The 14549-nt window shown below is 47.4% G+C and overlaps 1 non-coding gene across 1 annotated transcript; it reads left to right on the forward strand.

Annotated features, from left to right (window-relative positions):
• Positions 1 to 12804: 12804 nt before the first annotated feature.
• Positions 12805 to 12909, forward strand: LOC114673874 (U6 spliceosomal RNA). Its single transcript, XR_003724728.1, has one exon. It is a non-coding gene; the product is annotated as a U6 spliceosomal RNA (small nuclear RNA).
• The last annotated feature ends 1640 nt before the right edge of the window (positions 12910 to 14549 follow it).

A 14549-nucleotide genomic window follows, 5' to 3' on the forward strand; every position in this document is an offset into this window, starting at 1 on the left:
AGCTACAGTAATTAGCTTTGAGCAGTGGTGTATGCTTAAAATCCCAGCTACTTGGGAGGCTGAAGTAGGAGGATCACTTGAGCCCAGGAGTTTGAGGCAGCATAGTGAGACTATGTCTCTAGGAAAAAAAAAAAAAAAGCAGTCAGGTGCAGTGGCTCGTGCCTGTAAATCCTAGCACTTTGAGAGGCTGAGGCAGGAGGAATGCTTGAGGCCAGGAGTTCAAGACCAACCTGGCCAAGCCAATATATAGTGAGACCACATTTCTGAAAAGGAAAAAAAGTAAAAATAATAAGAAAAAGCTACAGTAAGCAAAACTGTGGCACTGACAAAGACAGATAGACAGTCCAATAGAATGGAATTGAGAGCCCAGAAATAGTCCATCACAGGTTGGTCAGCTTTCAACAGGAGTGCCAAAACCATTCCATGGGGAAAGGACAGTTTTTTCAGCAAATGTCATTAGAAAAGCTGGATGTTCGCAGGCGAAAAAGATACTGTTGGACCTTTACCTTATACCACATACAAAAATTAACTAAAAATGGATCAAAGACCTAACTATAAAACTTAAGCAAAACTATAAAACTTTTAGAACTTAAAGACCTAAAAAAGCTAAAACTATAAAACTCTTAGAAGAAATGAGTTTTATAGGAGAAATGCTTCATGACACTGGATTTGGCAATGATTTCTTGGACATGATACTGTCAGAGGGCATTTGAACCAGAGCAACTCCATCTTGAATAGGAGCTGGGTAAAAGGCTGAGACCTACTGGGCTGCATTCCCAGACGATTAAGGCATTCTAAGTCACAGGATGAGATAGGAGGTTGGCACAAGATACAGGTTATAGGCTGGGCACAGCGGCTTATGCCTGTAATCCCAGCACTTTGGAAAGCCAAGGCAGGTGAATCACTTGAGGCCAGGAGTTCAAGACCAGCCTAGCCAATGTGGTGAAACCCCATCTCTACAAAAAATACAAAATTTGCCAGGTGTGGTGGTGCACACCTGTAATCCCAACTACTCAGAAGGCTGAGGCAGGATAATCACTTGAACCCGGGAAGTGGAGGTTGCAGCAAGCTGAGATTGCACCACTGCACTCCAGCCTGGGCGATAGAGTGAGACTCTGTCTCAAAAAACAAACAAACAACAACAAAAAAGATACAAGTTGGCCGGGCACGGTGGCTCACGCCTGTAATCCCAGCACTTTGGGAGGCAGAGGCGGGCGGATCACCTGAGGTCAGGAGTTCGAGACCCACCTTGCCAACATGGTGAAACCCTGTCTCTACTAAAAATGCAAAACTTAGCCAGGCATAGTGGTGGGCACCTGTAATCCCAGCTACTCAGGAGGCTGAGGCAGGAAAATCACTTGAACCCTGGAGGCGGAGCTTGCAGTGAGCCGAGATCACACCGTCGCACTCCAGCCTGGTGGACGAGCAAGACTTCGTCTCCAAAAAAAAGATACAGGTTATAAAGAGCTTGCTGATAAAACAGATTGCAGTAAAGAAACAGCTAAAACCCACCAAAACCAAGATGGCGACGAGAGTGACCTCTGGTCGTCCTCACAGCTACACTCCCACCAGCGCCATGACAGTTTACGAATGCTATGACAATGTCAGGAAGTTACCCTACATGGTCTAAAAAGAGAAGGCATGAATAATCTACCCCTTTTTTAGCATATCATCGAAGGTTTCTATGAAAATAGATACAGGCCAGCGTGGTGGCTCACACCCGTAATCCCAGCACTTTGGGAGGCCAAGGCAGTAGGGTGGCTCAAGCTTAGGAGTTTGAGACCAGCCTGTCCAACATGGTGAAACCCCGTCTCTACTAAAAGTACAAAAATTAGGCGTGGTGGCACATGCCTGTAATTCCAGCTATGTGAGAGGCTGAGGCACAAGAATCACTTGAACCTGGAAGGCAGGGGTTGCAGTGAGCCGAGATCACGCCACTGCACTCCAGCCTGGGCAACAGAGCAAGACTCTTGTCTCAAAAAAAAAAGAAAAAGGAAAGAAAAAAAAATTCAGGCCCAGTGCAGTGGCCCACCCCTGTAATCCCAGCACTTTGGGTGGCCAAGGTAGGAAGCTCTCTTGCTCTCTTGAGTCCAGGAGTTGGACACCACAACATAAGGAGACCCTGACTTTTTTTTTTTTTTTTTTGAGATGAAGTCTTGAGTGCAGTGGTGCGATCTCAGCTCAGTGCAAGCTCCACCTCCTGGGTTCATGCCATTCTCCTGCTGCATTCTCAGCCTCCCAAGTAGCACCCGCCACCGTGCCTGGCCATTTTTTTTTTTTTTTTTTTTTTTTTTTAGACGGAGCCTCGCTCTGTCGCCCAAGCTGGAGTGCAGTGGCTGAATCTTGGCTCACGGCAAGCTCTGCCTCACGCCATTCTCCTGCCTCGGCCTCCCGAGTAGCTGGGACTACAGGCGCCCGCCACCACGCCCAGCTAGTTTGTTTGTATTTTTAGTAAAGACGGGGTTTCACCGTGTTAGCCAGGATGGTCTCCATCTCCTGACCTCGTGATCCGCCCACCTCGGCTTCCCAAAGTGCTGGGATTACAGGCGTGAGCCACCACGCCCGGCCTACTCTATTTTAAAAAAAAAAAATTAGCCAGGCATGGTGGCAAGTGCTTGTGGTCCGATCTTGAGAGATTGAGGCAAGAGGATCGCTTGAGCCCAGGAGGTCGAGGCTGCAGTGAGCCGTGATCGTACCACTGCACTCCAGCCTGGGCGACAGAGTGAGACCTTGTCTCGAGAGAAAAAAATATATATATGTGTGTATATATATACATATATATATATATGTATATATATACACACATATATCTATATAGCTTCATGACACTTGTTAAAGACAGGAAGGCGTTAGTCAAGCCGGGGCATGACCTTTACTCAAGGGACCACTTTGTAGGGACCTTGAGTAGGGACCACTTTGCAGTGGGGCATAGAGACTGGTCCCAACTCCAAATACAACAAGAAAAAGTGAGTATTTCTAGCTAAGGAGAAGGTGGAAAGTCACTGGATGAAAACTTACTAAGAGGAGACATCAGAGATGAGGGGGGACTCTGGCTAAACCAACCTCACAGGACCCGCAGAGGGCAGGCCCCGGAGATCACATGTGGCCTGGCGGAGGATGGAGGATGAGGAACCTGATCAGATATCGAGGGTGGGGGGTGTAGCTAAACTGGCTGAACAGGACTCTTGCTAAAATTGGACCATGCAGAGATAACACAGAAGTCCAAACGTCAGGACCTAGTTGAAAAAGCACCCAGAGGCTAGAATGGAGAGAAGAAAAAAAGAGGGAAAAAGGAAAAAGCACCCCGAGGAGGCTGAATGGAGTTAGGCGGAGGAGATGATAGTCTCTGGCGCCGCTCATCTCTGCACTCAGCATTAGCGCTCAGCACCCCTGGGAAGCCGAGTTAGGTGGGAGGAGATAGTCTCTGGCGTCGCTCATCTCTGCAGTCAGCCTTAGTGCTCAGCACCCCGGGAAGCCTACCGAGATCACAAAGGTGAAAAAAGTGCTTTCATCCTTAACCCAGTCCTTATCCACAACCCCCTCCCCAAGGGCATGACAATGCCAGTGCTCCTGTTCCCTAAGCTGACCTCCATGGGGAAAGAAGAATGCTTTTCATTTGAGATGAATGGGACACATACCATGGAATGTCAGGCAGTGTGAATGGGATACAATGATGAAAAAAAACCACCCCCAGTCTTAAGACACCTGCAGGTTTTGTGGGAAAGGTAGAAGCAGCAAATACTACAATACAAGGGGGAAAGGTAAGTGGAACTGGAGAGATCAACCCTGTGGGCTCCCTTCCAGAGCCCAGTGTCCCCAACAACCCTGGATTTTGAAGGCTGATCAAGGGCAGTGCATGGGAGAGAACAGGAGATGCCTTCAGCTTCACAGGTGTTTGCTGGGGTGATAGTGGCTTCGAAAATCAAGACCCCTTGGAGACTGGAAAAAAACCTACATGCAAACAATTGCTCTGGGCGTTGCAGCAGTAAAGTCGCTTCTGCTTTTTATTGCATAATTAAAATACCTCCATGTGATAACTTGGTTTTTTGTTTTTTGTTTTTTTTTAGATGGAGTCTCGCTCTGTTGCCCAGGCTGGAGAACAATGGCGCAGTCTCAGCTCACTGTAACCTCTGCCTCCCGGGTTCAAGCGATTCTCCTGCCTCAACCTCCCGAGTAGCTGGGACTACAGGCGCATGCCACCACACCCAGCTATTTTTTAGTAGTGATGGGATTTCACTGTATTGGCCGGGCTGGTCTCGAACTCCTGACTTCATGATCCGCTCGCCTTGGCCTCCTAAAGGGCTGGGATTACAGGCGTGAGCCACCGTGCCTGGCCTTAATAGCTTTTTTTTAAAGGATGTCAAGTTAATGGAATGTATTCTGCTTCAGAAAATAAAACTCTTAGGTTTTCAAAAAATTAGCAACCCCAGGATTACCAAGGGTCTGCTTACTGTTTACAGTATGTGAATCCTACTTACTTTTCACGGTTGTAAAGACTGGGATTTTCTGGGAGCTGAACTGCAGGAGTCCGCAGGCCGCCTGTTAGGACTGTGTACACTCCTCCACAAACATGCCTATGGGGGGATCCTTGGCTCTCTCTGCAGGGGTGCGTTGGGTGTGCACCAGCTGGGAAGGAAGGATCTGTCAGAACAGCAATCAAAGCCACGGCAGGCCTCCCAGGGTGTTACTGGTGGGGAAAACAACCAGATTCCTCGTCCCTCCCTCCAGCATGGCAACCACCGCCCTCAGACTCAGATACCTGGAGGAGTGTGATCGGGCTGACCTGTTGCTCTTATCTGGAATTCTTGTAGGCTGATGGGAAATCACTTCATTTCTTTCTTTCTTTTCTTTTCTTTTCTTTTTTTTTGAGACAGGATCTTGTTTTGTCAACCAGGCCTGAGTGCAGGTTCAGGTGATTCTTCCGCCTCAGCCTTCCCAAGTAGCCTGAGTAGCTGAGAAAACAGATGCGTGCCACCATGCCCGGTTAATTTTTGGACATTTTGCAGTGATGTGGTTTCACCATGTTGTCCAGTCTAGTCTTGAACTCTTGAGCTCAAGGGATCCTCCCACCTTGGCCTCCCAAAGCATTGAGATTACAGGTATGAGCCACCGTGCCCGGCTACCCAGGAGATTACTAATTTTTGGCATAAATCCATCCAAAACTATTCATTAGTTTATCCACTCGACATTGATTTATTATTCCTGACTGCAGCCAACAACACTGTGAATACTTACCCTGCCTCAAGCTCTGTTCTAGGTCCTAGAATATTCATGAAAACTTGCTTATCTGCCCTCTGGCAGGTGAGAAAACTTTGTAAGAACTTTCAATAGTAAAAAGTATGAGAAGATGTACAACAGATCTGGGACTATTTGTAACATAAACCCGGCGGAGGATGTAGGAGCAGAAGTGGAAGGCCCTGAAGAGGGTCCTGCACACGCCGGACAGGCCTCCAACAGAGAAGACACACAACCTGGCCCAGCACAGTGGCTCACACCTGTAATCCCAGCACTTTGGGAGGTTGAGGCAGGTGGATCACTTGAGGTCAGGAGTTTGAGATCAGCCTGGCCAACATGGTGAAACCCCGTCTCTACTAAAAATAAAAAAAATTAGCCGGGTTTTGTGCAGGCTTGCAGTCCCAGCTGAGGCAGGAAAATCGCTTGAACCTGGGAGGTGGAGGTTGCAGTGAGCCAAGATCACGCTTCTGCACTCCAGCCTAGACGACAGAGTGAGACTCTGTCTCAAAACAAAATAAATAAAATAAAACACACAATTCACACCACAGCCACCAGGGTGATTGTCCAGGTTATATTTCTGCTGACATCCACCCTTCGTACCTTCCTCTTGCTGCCCCTTCCGGCTGCACCTCCCTGGAAGGCACATGGTCCACTGGACCAGAAGGGTCATTGTATAGGTCAGAAATCAGGTTACTCTTGGAGAAAGAAACTACTGAGAATCAACCCAAAGGGAATTAAATGAACACCTGTAAAGGAATATGGGGACTTACAAAGCATGGGGCTGAGAAGATGCCAGCCGGCAAGGGTGGGTCCAGTAGTCAGAGGAAGCTGCTCCCTGAGGCAGCGAGAACCGAGGCTCGTATGTCACAGTTGGTCATCGTACAATGACCAAAACCTATTCAACCACATCATCATCTGTTGAAAGTTAAACTGAATTGTAATACATTATTACACTTTCATTCATATTTTTAGGGTTAACCTGAAGGGCTACTCTGCTTGGAGCCTGAACAAAGAGGAGTCAGGATTAGGCCTTTGTGCGAAGGAGACATCGAATCTGGGGAACATGAACGTCTTGAGCAATGGAGAGGCAGGCCGAGGTCGCTCAGCGATCTTCCAGGCGTTCCTTAGTACACTCGGCTTTTCTCAGATTGCACTCTGTGGTTCTTAACTCAGGGGGATTTCGCCTCTCAGGACATTTGGTGATGTCTGGAGACATTTTTGGTTGTCACACTGAGAGGAGGCGCTACCGACACGTCGTGGGTAGAGATCAGTGGTGCTGCTAAACCTCCTATAGTACACAGAACAGCCCCATGAAGAATGACCTGGCTGGGGCCTGAGATCATTGCTTTACCTGGAGGTGCAGCCAGTCAGCCAGGGGAACGAAGCAGTATCTGTGGGCTGAGCAGAGAGGGCCCTGGGCAGATCCTGGGTGTGTGCACATGACTGCCCCAGGCGGGGCGGCAGAGGAGGTTGAGGTGCTGAGTCAGAGGAGGTTCCTGAAGGCACCCACAAGGGGGCCGCTTGGTGGAACTGCAGGCCTGGTCCGGAGCAGCATGGCTTGGAGCTGTCTGGACAGGCCTGCAGAGAAGGGCACCTACCTTACTGAGGTCAACCCACACACATCCAGTAGTCACAAGGCTGCTGTCGCAACGGGCTGCCTGGCCTATCTTGTGATGATGTTTGTTTTTATACGTAATGTTACGCTTTGTTTATGGACAAGCAATGGAGGCTGGTGAGGCCTCCCTGGGCCTGTTACACACCCAGAGGGCCCTGTGTCCACCTCAGGCCTCATTCTTTCCTGAGAAGAGAGTCCAGTGGCCGGAAGACGTCCCTCCCCTCCTGTTTGTGTTCTCTCCTGCCCTCTCTCTGCTTCTGCTTTTAAGAAACACCTGTTGGCCAGGCGTAGTGGCTCACGCCTTTAATCCCAGCACTTTGGGAGGCTGAGGCGGGCAGATCATGAGGTCAGGAGTTCAAGACCAGCCTGGCCAACATGGTGAAACCCCTGTCTCTACTAAAAATGCAAAAATTAGCTGGGCGTGATGGTGCACGCCTGTAGTCCCTGCTACTCAGGAGGATGAGGTGGGAGAATCACTTGTACCTGGGAGGCTGAGGTTGCAGTGAGCCAGGACCAGGCCACTACACTCCAGCCTGGGCTACAGAGCAAGACTCCTTCTAAAGGAAAAAAAAAAAAAAGATGATCTGGAAGCCCGAGTGTAGCTAACTGGTGCACAGATGAAAGTGAAATGTGTGATGTTTCCTAGGGCTCCGCTAAGACTTCCCTGAGCCACGGGAGGCTCTGACAAGTGTGTAAGCCAGGGTTTTGGGGAAGGGGTGAATGGGTGTGTCTCGCATTTCCCAGCTGCCTCTCCCTTCCCCTTCCTCCTTGCTCTGGGAGACTTCTTTGTGGATTCCTTCCCAGGACTTGGTCTGAATTCCCTAATAGACGTTCTCCTGGTGGGATGAATCCCCCTTTGCAGCACTCGGGAACTGCCTGCTGCTCTAGCTGTCTCTGGTCCACCTCTCCTCTCTTTCAACTAAAGCCCTCACGTGCCAAACCATCCTTGGTGGATCTCGTCCACGCGTGAAGTAGGCCCTTGGAGTTGTCGACTGACTAGTTTCACTATTAGTGACTCATAGCATCTCACTCATTTCCTGTTCATCAGTAGGAGGCAGCAGTCTGCACTTTTGCATCACATTTCGAAGGCATCTGTATGTTTGTCCTTGTGGAGAACACGTTGGCTATTATATCCTCTAGGTCCATGAATGACCCTCATCCTCAGTAAAAGTGGATTCATGTTGGCACAGTCTGTTTGTTTTATTGTGACACACAGAACATTATAGGTTTCGGTGAATAAAAGCTAACTAAATTGAAGTCATTCTTGTAAAATGAAAATACATTTTTCAGCTGTTCTTAACTTTTAAATATAGATACACACTATGTCTTATGAAATAGTAAATGGAAAACACGATTCAAAAAGCTCTATTTTGCTAGATAATTTGCATAAAGGGCATATGAACAACACAAGTCCACAACACAACCTGTTACACAGGCACTCAAGTTCGTCTGCAGATTTGGTTTTCTTTTCTTTTTTTTTTTTTTTTTTGAGATGGAATTTTACTCTTGATGCCCAAGCTGTAGTGCAATGGCGCGATCTCGGCTCACTGCAACCTCTGCCTCCCGGGTTCAAGCGATTCTCCTGCCTCAGCCCCCCGAGTAACTGGGATTACAGGCATGCGCCACCACGCTGGGCTAATTTTGTATTTTTAATAGAGACGGGATTTCTCTATGTTAATCAGGCTGGTCTTGACTCCCGACCTCAGGTGATCCGCCCGCCTCGGCCTCCCAAAGTGCTGGGATTACAGACGTGAGCCACCACGCCCAGCCTACAGATTTGGTTTTCGATGTCACTTGACATGCACAAAGTACAGGTGACCAAGCACCTTTATTCTTTTTTTTTTTTCCTTTTTCTTTTTTTGAGACGGAGTCTCGCTCTGTCGCCCAGGCTGGAGGGCAGTGGCACAATCTCAGCTCACTACAACCTCCGCCTCCCGGGTTCAAGCGATTCTCCCACCTCAGTCTCCCAAGTAGCTGGGATTATAGGTGCCCGCCACCATGCCTGGCTAATGTTTGTATTTTTAGCAGAGACAGGGTTTCACCATGTTGGCCAGACTGGTCTCGAATTCCTGACCTCAGGTGATCCGCCCGCCTCGGTCTCGCAAAGTGCAGGGATTACAGGCGTGAGTCACCGTGCCCGGCCACAAGCACCTATTTTCTTTATCTCCTATGTTTGCAATTAAAATGAAAAAACTGTATAAACATTCTTATTTAATTAACAAGTGATGAGTCATTTTTAGTAAATGGACCTAAATACCTTAAGAAAGCCATCAAGTGTCAGAGAGATGTAAGCTACCATCGAGAGCCTTTCGGGACATATGGAAGGAACCTGCTTGCAATGACAACATGATGTGGGTGGTGCCTACTTACACTGAAAGATTCGGATGGGGTTTTCAGAGTGCCCGCTTCACTGTCTTCCTTCACCCAGCCCGCCTCCTCTTCCATGACTCTGATGCCACTTTCCTCTTGCGCCCTCTGGTGTCTGTCTGCTTTTCTGCTCCCCCTATTTCTACCTGAGGACTTTTCTGTGCCTTTCATTCATCCTCCATCTGTGTGCTCCATGGCACTGACTTCAAAGCCCCTGATGGCACCGAAACTCAGTGGTGTGAATGAAGACTGCAGTGCTACTGGGGATGTATTCTCCATTTGTACTTAAAGAGCTATGTCAAAACCTAAACTGTAGGACTGACGGATAATGATAATCTGTCTAAGGCAAAAACATAAGTTTAACTGCCTATCCTAATATAACAGGAAACTAAACTATTTATATTGAACTGAATTCTCCTACATTTACAGTCAGATACCTGCACCTTCCTGGACAGGCAAGAGTCACTCCCAAACCGCGCTGTATCCTAGTATATAATACTTTCGGCCAACCTACATCATTTTCAGAATACGAATGCTTCAAGTGGCATATTAGACATTAATAATTTGAGCAATGAAATTAACTGATACAGAATATATAGGTAAATAATAAAAGAAGTAATTAAAATCTTTGTTCCATCTGTTCATATTAGCTATACACGTTCTCAAGTCCCAAAGAAAAGATATTATTTAAAAGCAATTTTTAAAAATATTTAAAAATTAGCACCCTATAGTTCTCATTTAATAAGTTAAATGGGTAATTAATTGGTGTTTTATTTCAATAGAAGCTTATTTCAAAAAGCTTTCCACAGAGTTATTTTGTGTAAAATGGTAATTATGCCCACAATTTTTTAAATGAAGCTTGCAGAAAGGGCTCATTTTGGCCATAAACATAATTTTCATTGATGTTTCCCTTAAAGACAAATGTTTCCTTCACTGAAATAGACTTTTGGAAATTGTTTAATTATTTTTACATTGGCAATTGAGTATCCTCCTTGAGTATCCTCATTAATTACTACATTGCCACTGGTACCTCAGAAGTATTTGGTGTTTTCTTAAGTTCTTTAAGCTCTTTATTTTATTTTATTTTTTTGAGACAGAGTCTTGCTCTGTCGCTCAGGCTGGAGTGCAGCAGCCTGATTTCAGCTCCCTGCAACCTCTGCCTCCCGGGTTCAAGTGATTCTCCTGCCTCAGTCTCCTGAGTAGCTGGGATTACTCACACCACCAAGCCTGGCTAATTTTTGTATTTTTAGTAGAGACAAGGTTTTTCCATGTTGCCCGGGATGGTCTCAAACTCCTGACCTCAAGTGACCTGCCTGCCTGGGACTAAGTTCTTTAAGCTCTTAATGTAGAGTCTGAAAAGAGGGTTTCAGTCTGGGATTAAGTGGCTATTTATTTATTTATTTATTTTTTGAGACGGAGTCTCCTGCCTCAGCCCCCCTAGTAGCTGGGACTACAGGCGCGCACCACCATGTCCAGCTAGTTTTTGTATTTTTAGTAGAGACAGGGTTTCGCCATGTTGGCCTGGCTGGTCTCGAACTCCCGACCTCAGGTGATCCGCCCACCTCGGCCTCCTAAAGTGCTGGGATAACACATGTGAGCCACCGCTCCCGGCCAAGAGCCAATTATTTAATATTCCTAACTTTTTAACATATCCTAAAATACAACTCGCCACCCACGTTCAGGCGTTCGGGCGTTCGCGGATGCTCTTTTGTTGGCTGCCCTCCTCTCTCCCGCTCTGCTCCAGCCCCGCCCCAGCCTCCGACCCTGGGGACCGCTGTCTGGCTGCCGAGGAAGCTGCGCCGCACCGGCCTCTGCCGCCACCTGGCGCCCGGCCGGGGCACGACGCCCTGGACAGCCTCCCTAATAACACGAGCCGCGCGCCCCCGTGGGCGCCCCTGCCCCTCGCGGCCGCGCGCCTCAGCGCCCCTTCCGTGGCTGCAGGTCACACCCCCAATCCCACTGCCACGTGGACCCGGGTTCCCTCCGGGTTGAAAGCAGGGAACCTGCAAGGCTCACTCATCCTAAAAACGACCTTCATCCTGCTAGCCTCCAGGAGCCCCGCACCCTGCTCGCCCTGGTCCGGGCAAGGCACCCCATCCCGCCATCCCACACCCCAGAGCGGATCCAGGGCTAAATTCTCCCCGTAGCTCCGTCAGGGCCCTGAATGACGCCCGCACACCGGTGCGCACTTCCCCGGGGCCGGCCTGACTCCTACACCTGCAGCCCCTTCTTCGCCCAGGCCCTCAGCTGCTCTCAAAGCCAGTGTCAAGACTGCACCTGTCACGGTCCGACTGCACCTGTCACGGTCCTGCGTGGTCCCCAGGCAGTCCGCGCCCAGACCCATCCTACTGGATCGCCCAGAGGCCTCAACGGAGGGCTGTGCTTTCTTTTTTCTTTTTTTCTTTCTTTTTTTAGGGGGGCAGGGGAGGCAGGGTGTTGAGCCTTGCTCTGTCGCTCAGGCTGGAGTGCTGTGGCGCGATCTCGGCTCACTGCAACCTCTGCCTCCCGGGTTCAAGCAGTTTCCTGCCTCAGCCTCCCGAGTAGCTGGGACTACAGGGCCCCCCCATCACACCCAGCTAATGTTTTTAGAGATGGGGTTTCGTCGTGTTGGCTAGGCTGGTCTTGAACTCCTGACCTCAAGTTATCCTCCCGCCTCAAACTCCCTAAGTGCTGAGATTATAGTCATGAGCCACTGCTCTGGCCCGTAAAATCCACTTTTCATTGCACATCACAATACAATTGAGAAATGGTTTGCCGTTGTTATGTAGAATAAGAGATGACACTTCAAAATGATGATTTTAAAAAATTTTTGCTCAGCTCATGAGGCACCAACTTATTAAGACTTTTTACCTTTCCAATTTGCTTCAAATGCCAGACGACCATTGAATGGTCAACGCTGAGCTGTCAGCAACGTCTCCTGTAGCTGTAAGAGGATCAGCTTTGATGATTGCCGTCAACTGATCACTGTCAACTTCCGACGGCCGGCCTCTATTTGCAAAACTTCTCGAACCACCGCTGTGTGTGCCCTAGCAGTTCCTGGGCCAAACGCGTTGTTGGTGTTGCCAGTTGTCTCTTCTGCATTTTGACCTCAAATAAGAAAATTGCTCGAATTTGCTTTTTGTCTAACATTATTTCCATAGTCTAAAATAAACAGAAAATAAACAGCAAGTAATAAGTCATTAGCAAAAAAACATAAAGCAATAAATGCCCATTAATGATGTATAACATCATGTTTATTTAAGAACATATTCCAGTATCAAACAGCAAATTCCAATAGTGCAAAAACCACAATTACAGGCCGGGCGCGGTGGCTCAAGCCTGTAATCCCAGCACTTTGGGAGGCCGAGACGGGCGGATCACGAGGTCAGGAGATCGAGACCATCCTGGCTAACACGGTGAAACGCCGTCTCTACTAAAAATACAAAAAAACTAGCCGGGCGAGGTGGCCGGCGCCTGTAGTCCCAGCTACTCGGGAGGCTGAGGCAGGAGAATGGCGGGAACCCGGGAGGCGGAGCTTGCAGTGAGCCCAGATCCAGCCACTGCACTCCAGCCTGGGCGACAGAGCGAGACTCCGTCTCAAAAAAAACCACAATTACTTTTGCATTCACCTAAAATTGGAACGACACAGAGAAGACTAGCATGGCCCCTAAAAAATAAATACATAAAAAGAAACTGCAGAAGGGATTATTTTATTTAAATTTGTTTTGTTTGTTTGTTTGTTTAGATCTACATACTGGTCAGTTTTTCATCCTCACATTTTTGTGTGTCTGACCTTCATCTGGCATCATATTCCTTCTGCCTGATTTACAGGTATATTCTTTACAAATTTTCTTAGTGAGGATGTCTAGTGGCAAACACTCATTTTGTTTACCTGAAAATGTCTTTATCTTACCCTAATTCTTTTTTTTTTTTTTTTAGACTAGATCTCACTCTGTTGCCCAAGTTGGAGTGCAGTGGCGCAATCATAGGTCATGGTATCCTCCATCTCCTGGGCTCAAATGATCCTCCCACCTCAGCCTCCCAAGTAGCTGGAACTACAGGCATGCACTGCCACGCCCAGCTAACATTTTAAAAATTTTATTAGAGACAAGGTCTCACTATGTTACCCAGGCTGCTCCTGAACTCTTGAGTTCAAGCTCCCTGACTCCCAAAGTGCTGGGATTACAGGCGTGAGCCATTGCACCCGTATTTTGCTCTCATTCTTTTTTTTTTTTTTTTTTTTTGAGACGGAGTTTCGCTCTTGTTGTCCAGGCTGGAGTGCAATATCTCAGCTCACCGCAGCCTCCGCCTCCTGGATTCAAGTGATTCTACTGCCTCAGCCTCCCAAGTACCTGGGATTACAGGCACGCACCACACGCCCGGCTAATTTTTTTTTGTACTTTTAGTAGAGATGGGGTTTCACCATGTTGGTCAGGCTGGTCTTGAACTCGTAACCTCAGGTGACCCACTCACCTTGACCTCCCAAAGTGCTAGGATTACAGGCATGAGCCACCGCGCCCGACGCTGTAAATATTAAAATATATCTTTTTTCTACTTATAGTATTTTAGGTACACAATTATTTTCTTTCAGCCCACTAACAATATTCCATTTTTAGCTCTGCCTCTGTTGTGGGTGATGAAAATAGATCTTTGTTCATTTGAACATCTCCATCTTCTTCACTGGCTGCTTTGGAGGTTTCTCTTAGTTGTTGATGCTTGATAATTCATTATGGTGTGCCTAAGTGTGGATTCATTTATTCCATTTACTTATTCATTAGAAATTCTCAGGAATTATAATACATTATAATTATAATAAATATTTTTATTTATGTATATTTTATATATTTATATTTTTATATATTTATATATTATTTTTATATAATTATAATTATAATAAATATAATAATTATTATTATTATCATCATCATTTTTGAGACAGAGTCTCACTCTGTTGTCCAGGCTGGAGTACAGTGGCATGATCTTGGCTCACTGCAACCTCCACCTCCTGAGCTCAAGTGATTCTCCTGCCTCAGCCTCCCGAGTAGCTGGGATTACAGGTGCCCACCACTACGCCCAGCTAAATTTTGTATTTTAGTAGAGACGGGGTTTCACCATGTTGGTCAGACTGGTCTCCAACTCCTGACCTCAGGTAATCCACCCGCCTCCACCTCCCAAAGTGCTGGAATTACAGGCGACAGTCACCACACTCGGCCTCTCAGGAATTATTTCTGAGGAATCATTCTTAGAAATATTTCTACAAATATAATCTTAGCCTTATTCTTTCTCTTTCCTCTGAAATTCCAACACCCATATGATAGGCCCTGTCATTGCATTCTCCAAGTTTCTTAACTTT

Source organism: Macaca mulatta, chromosome 18, assembly GCF_049350105.2.
Source record: "Macaca mulatta isolate MMU2019108-1 chromosome 18, T2T-MMU8v2.0, whole genome shotgun sequence".
Taxonomy (NCBI): Eukaryota; Metazoa; Chordata; class Mammalia; order Primates; family Cercopithecidae; genus Macaca; species Macaca mulatta.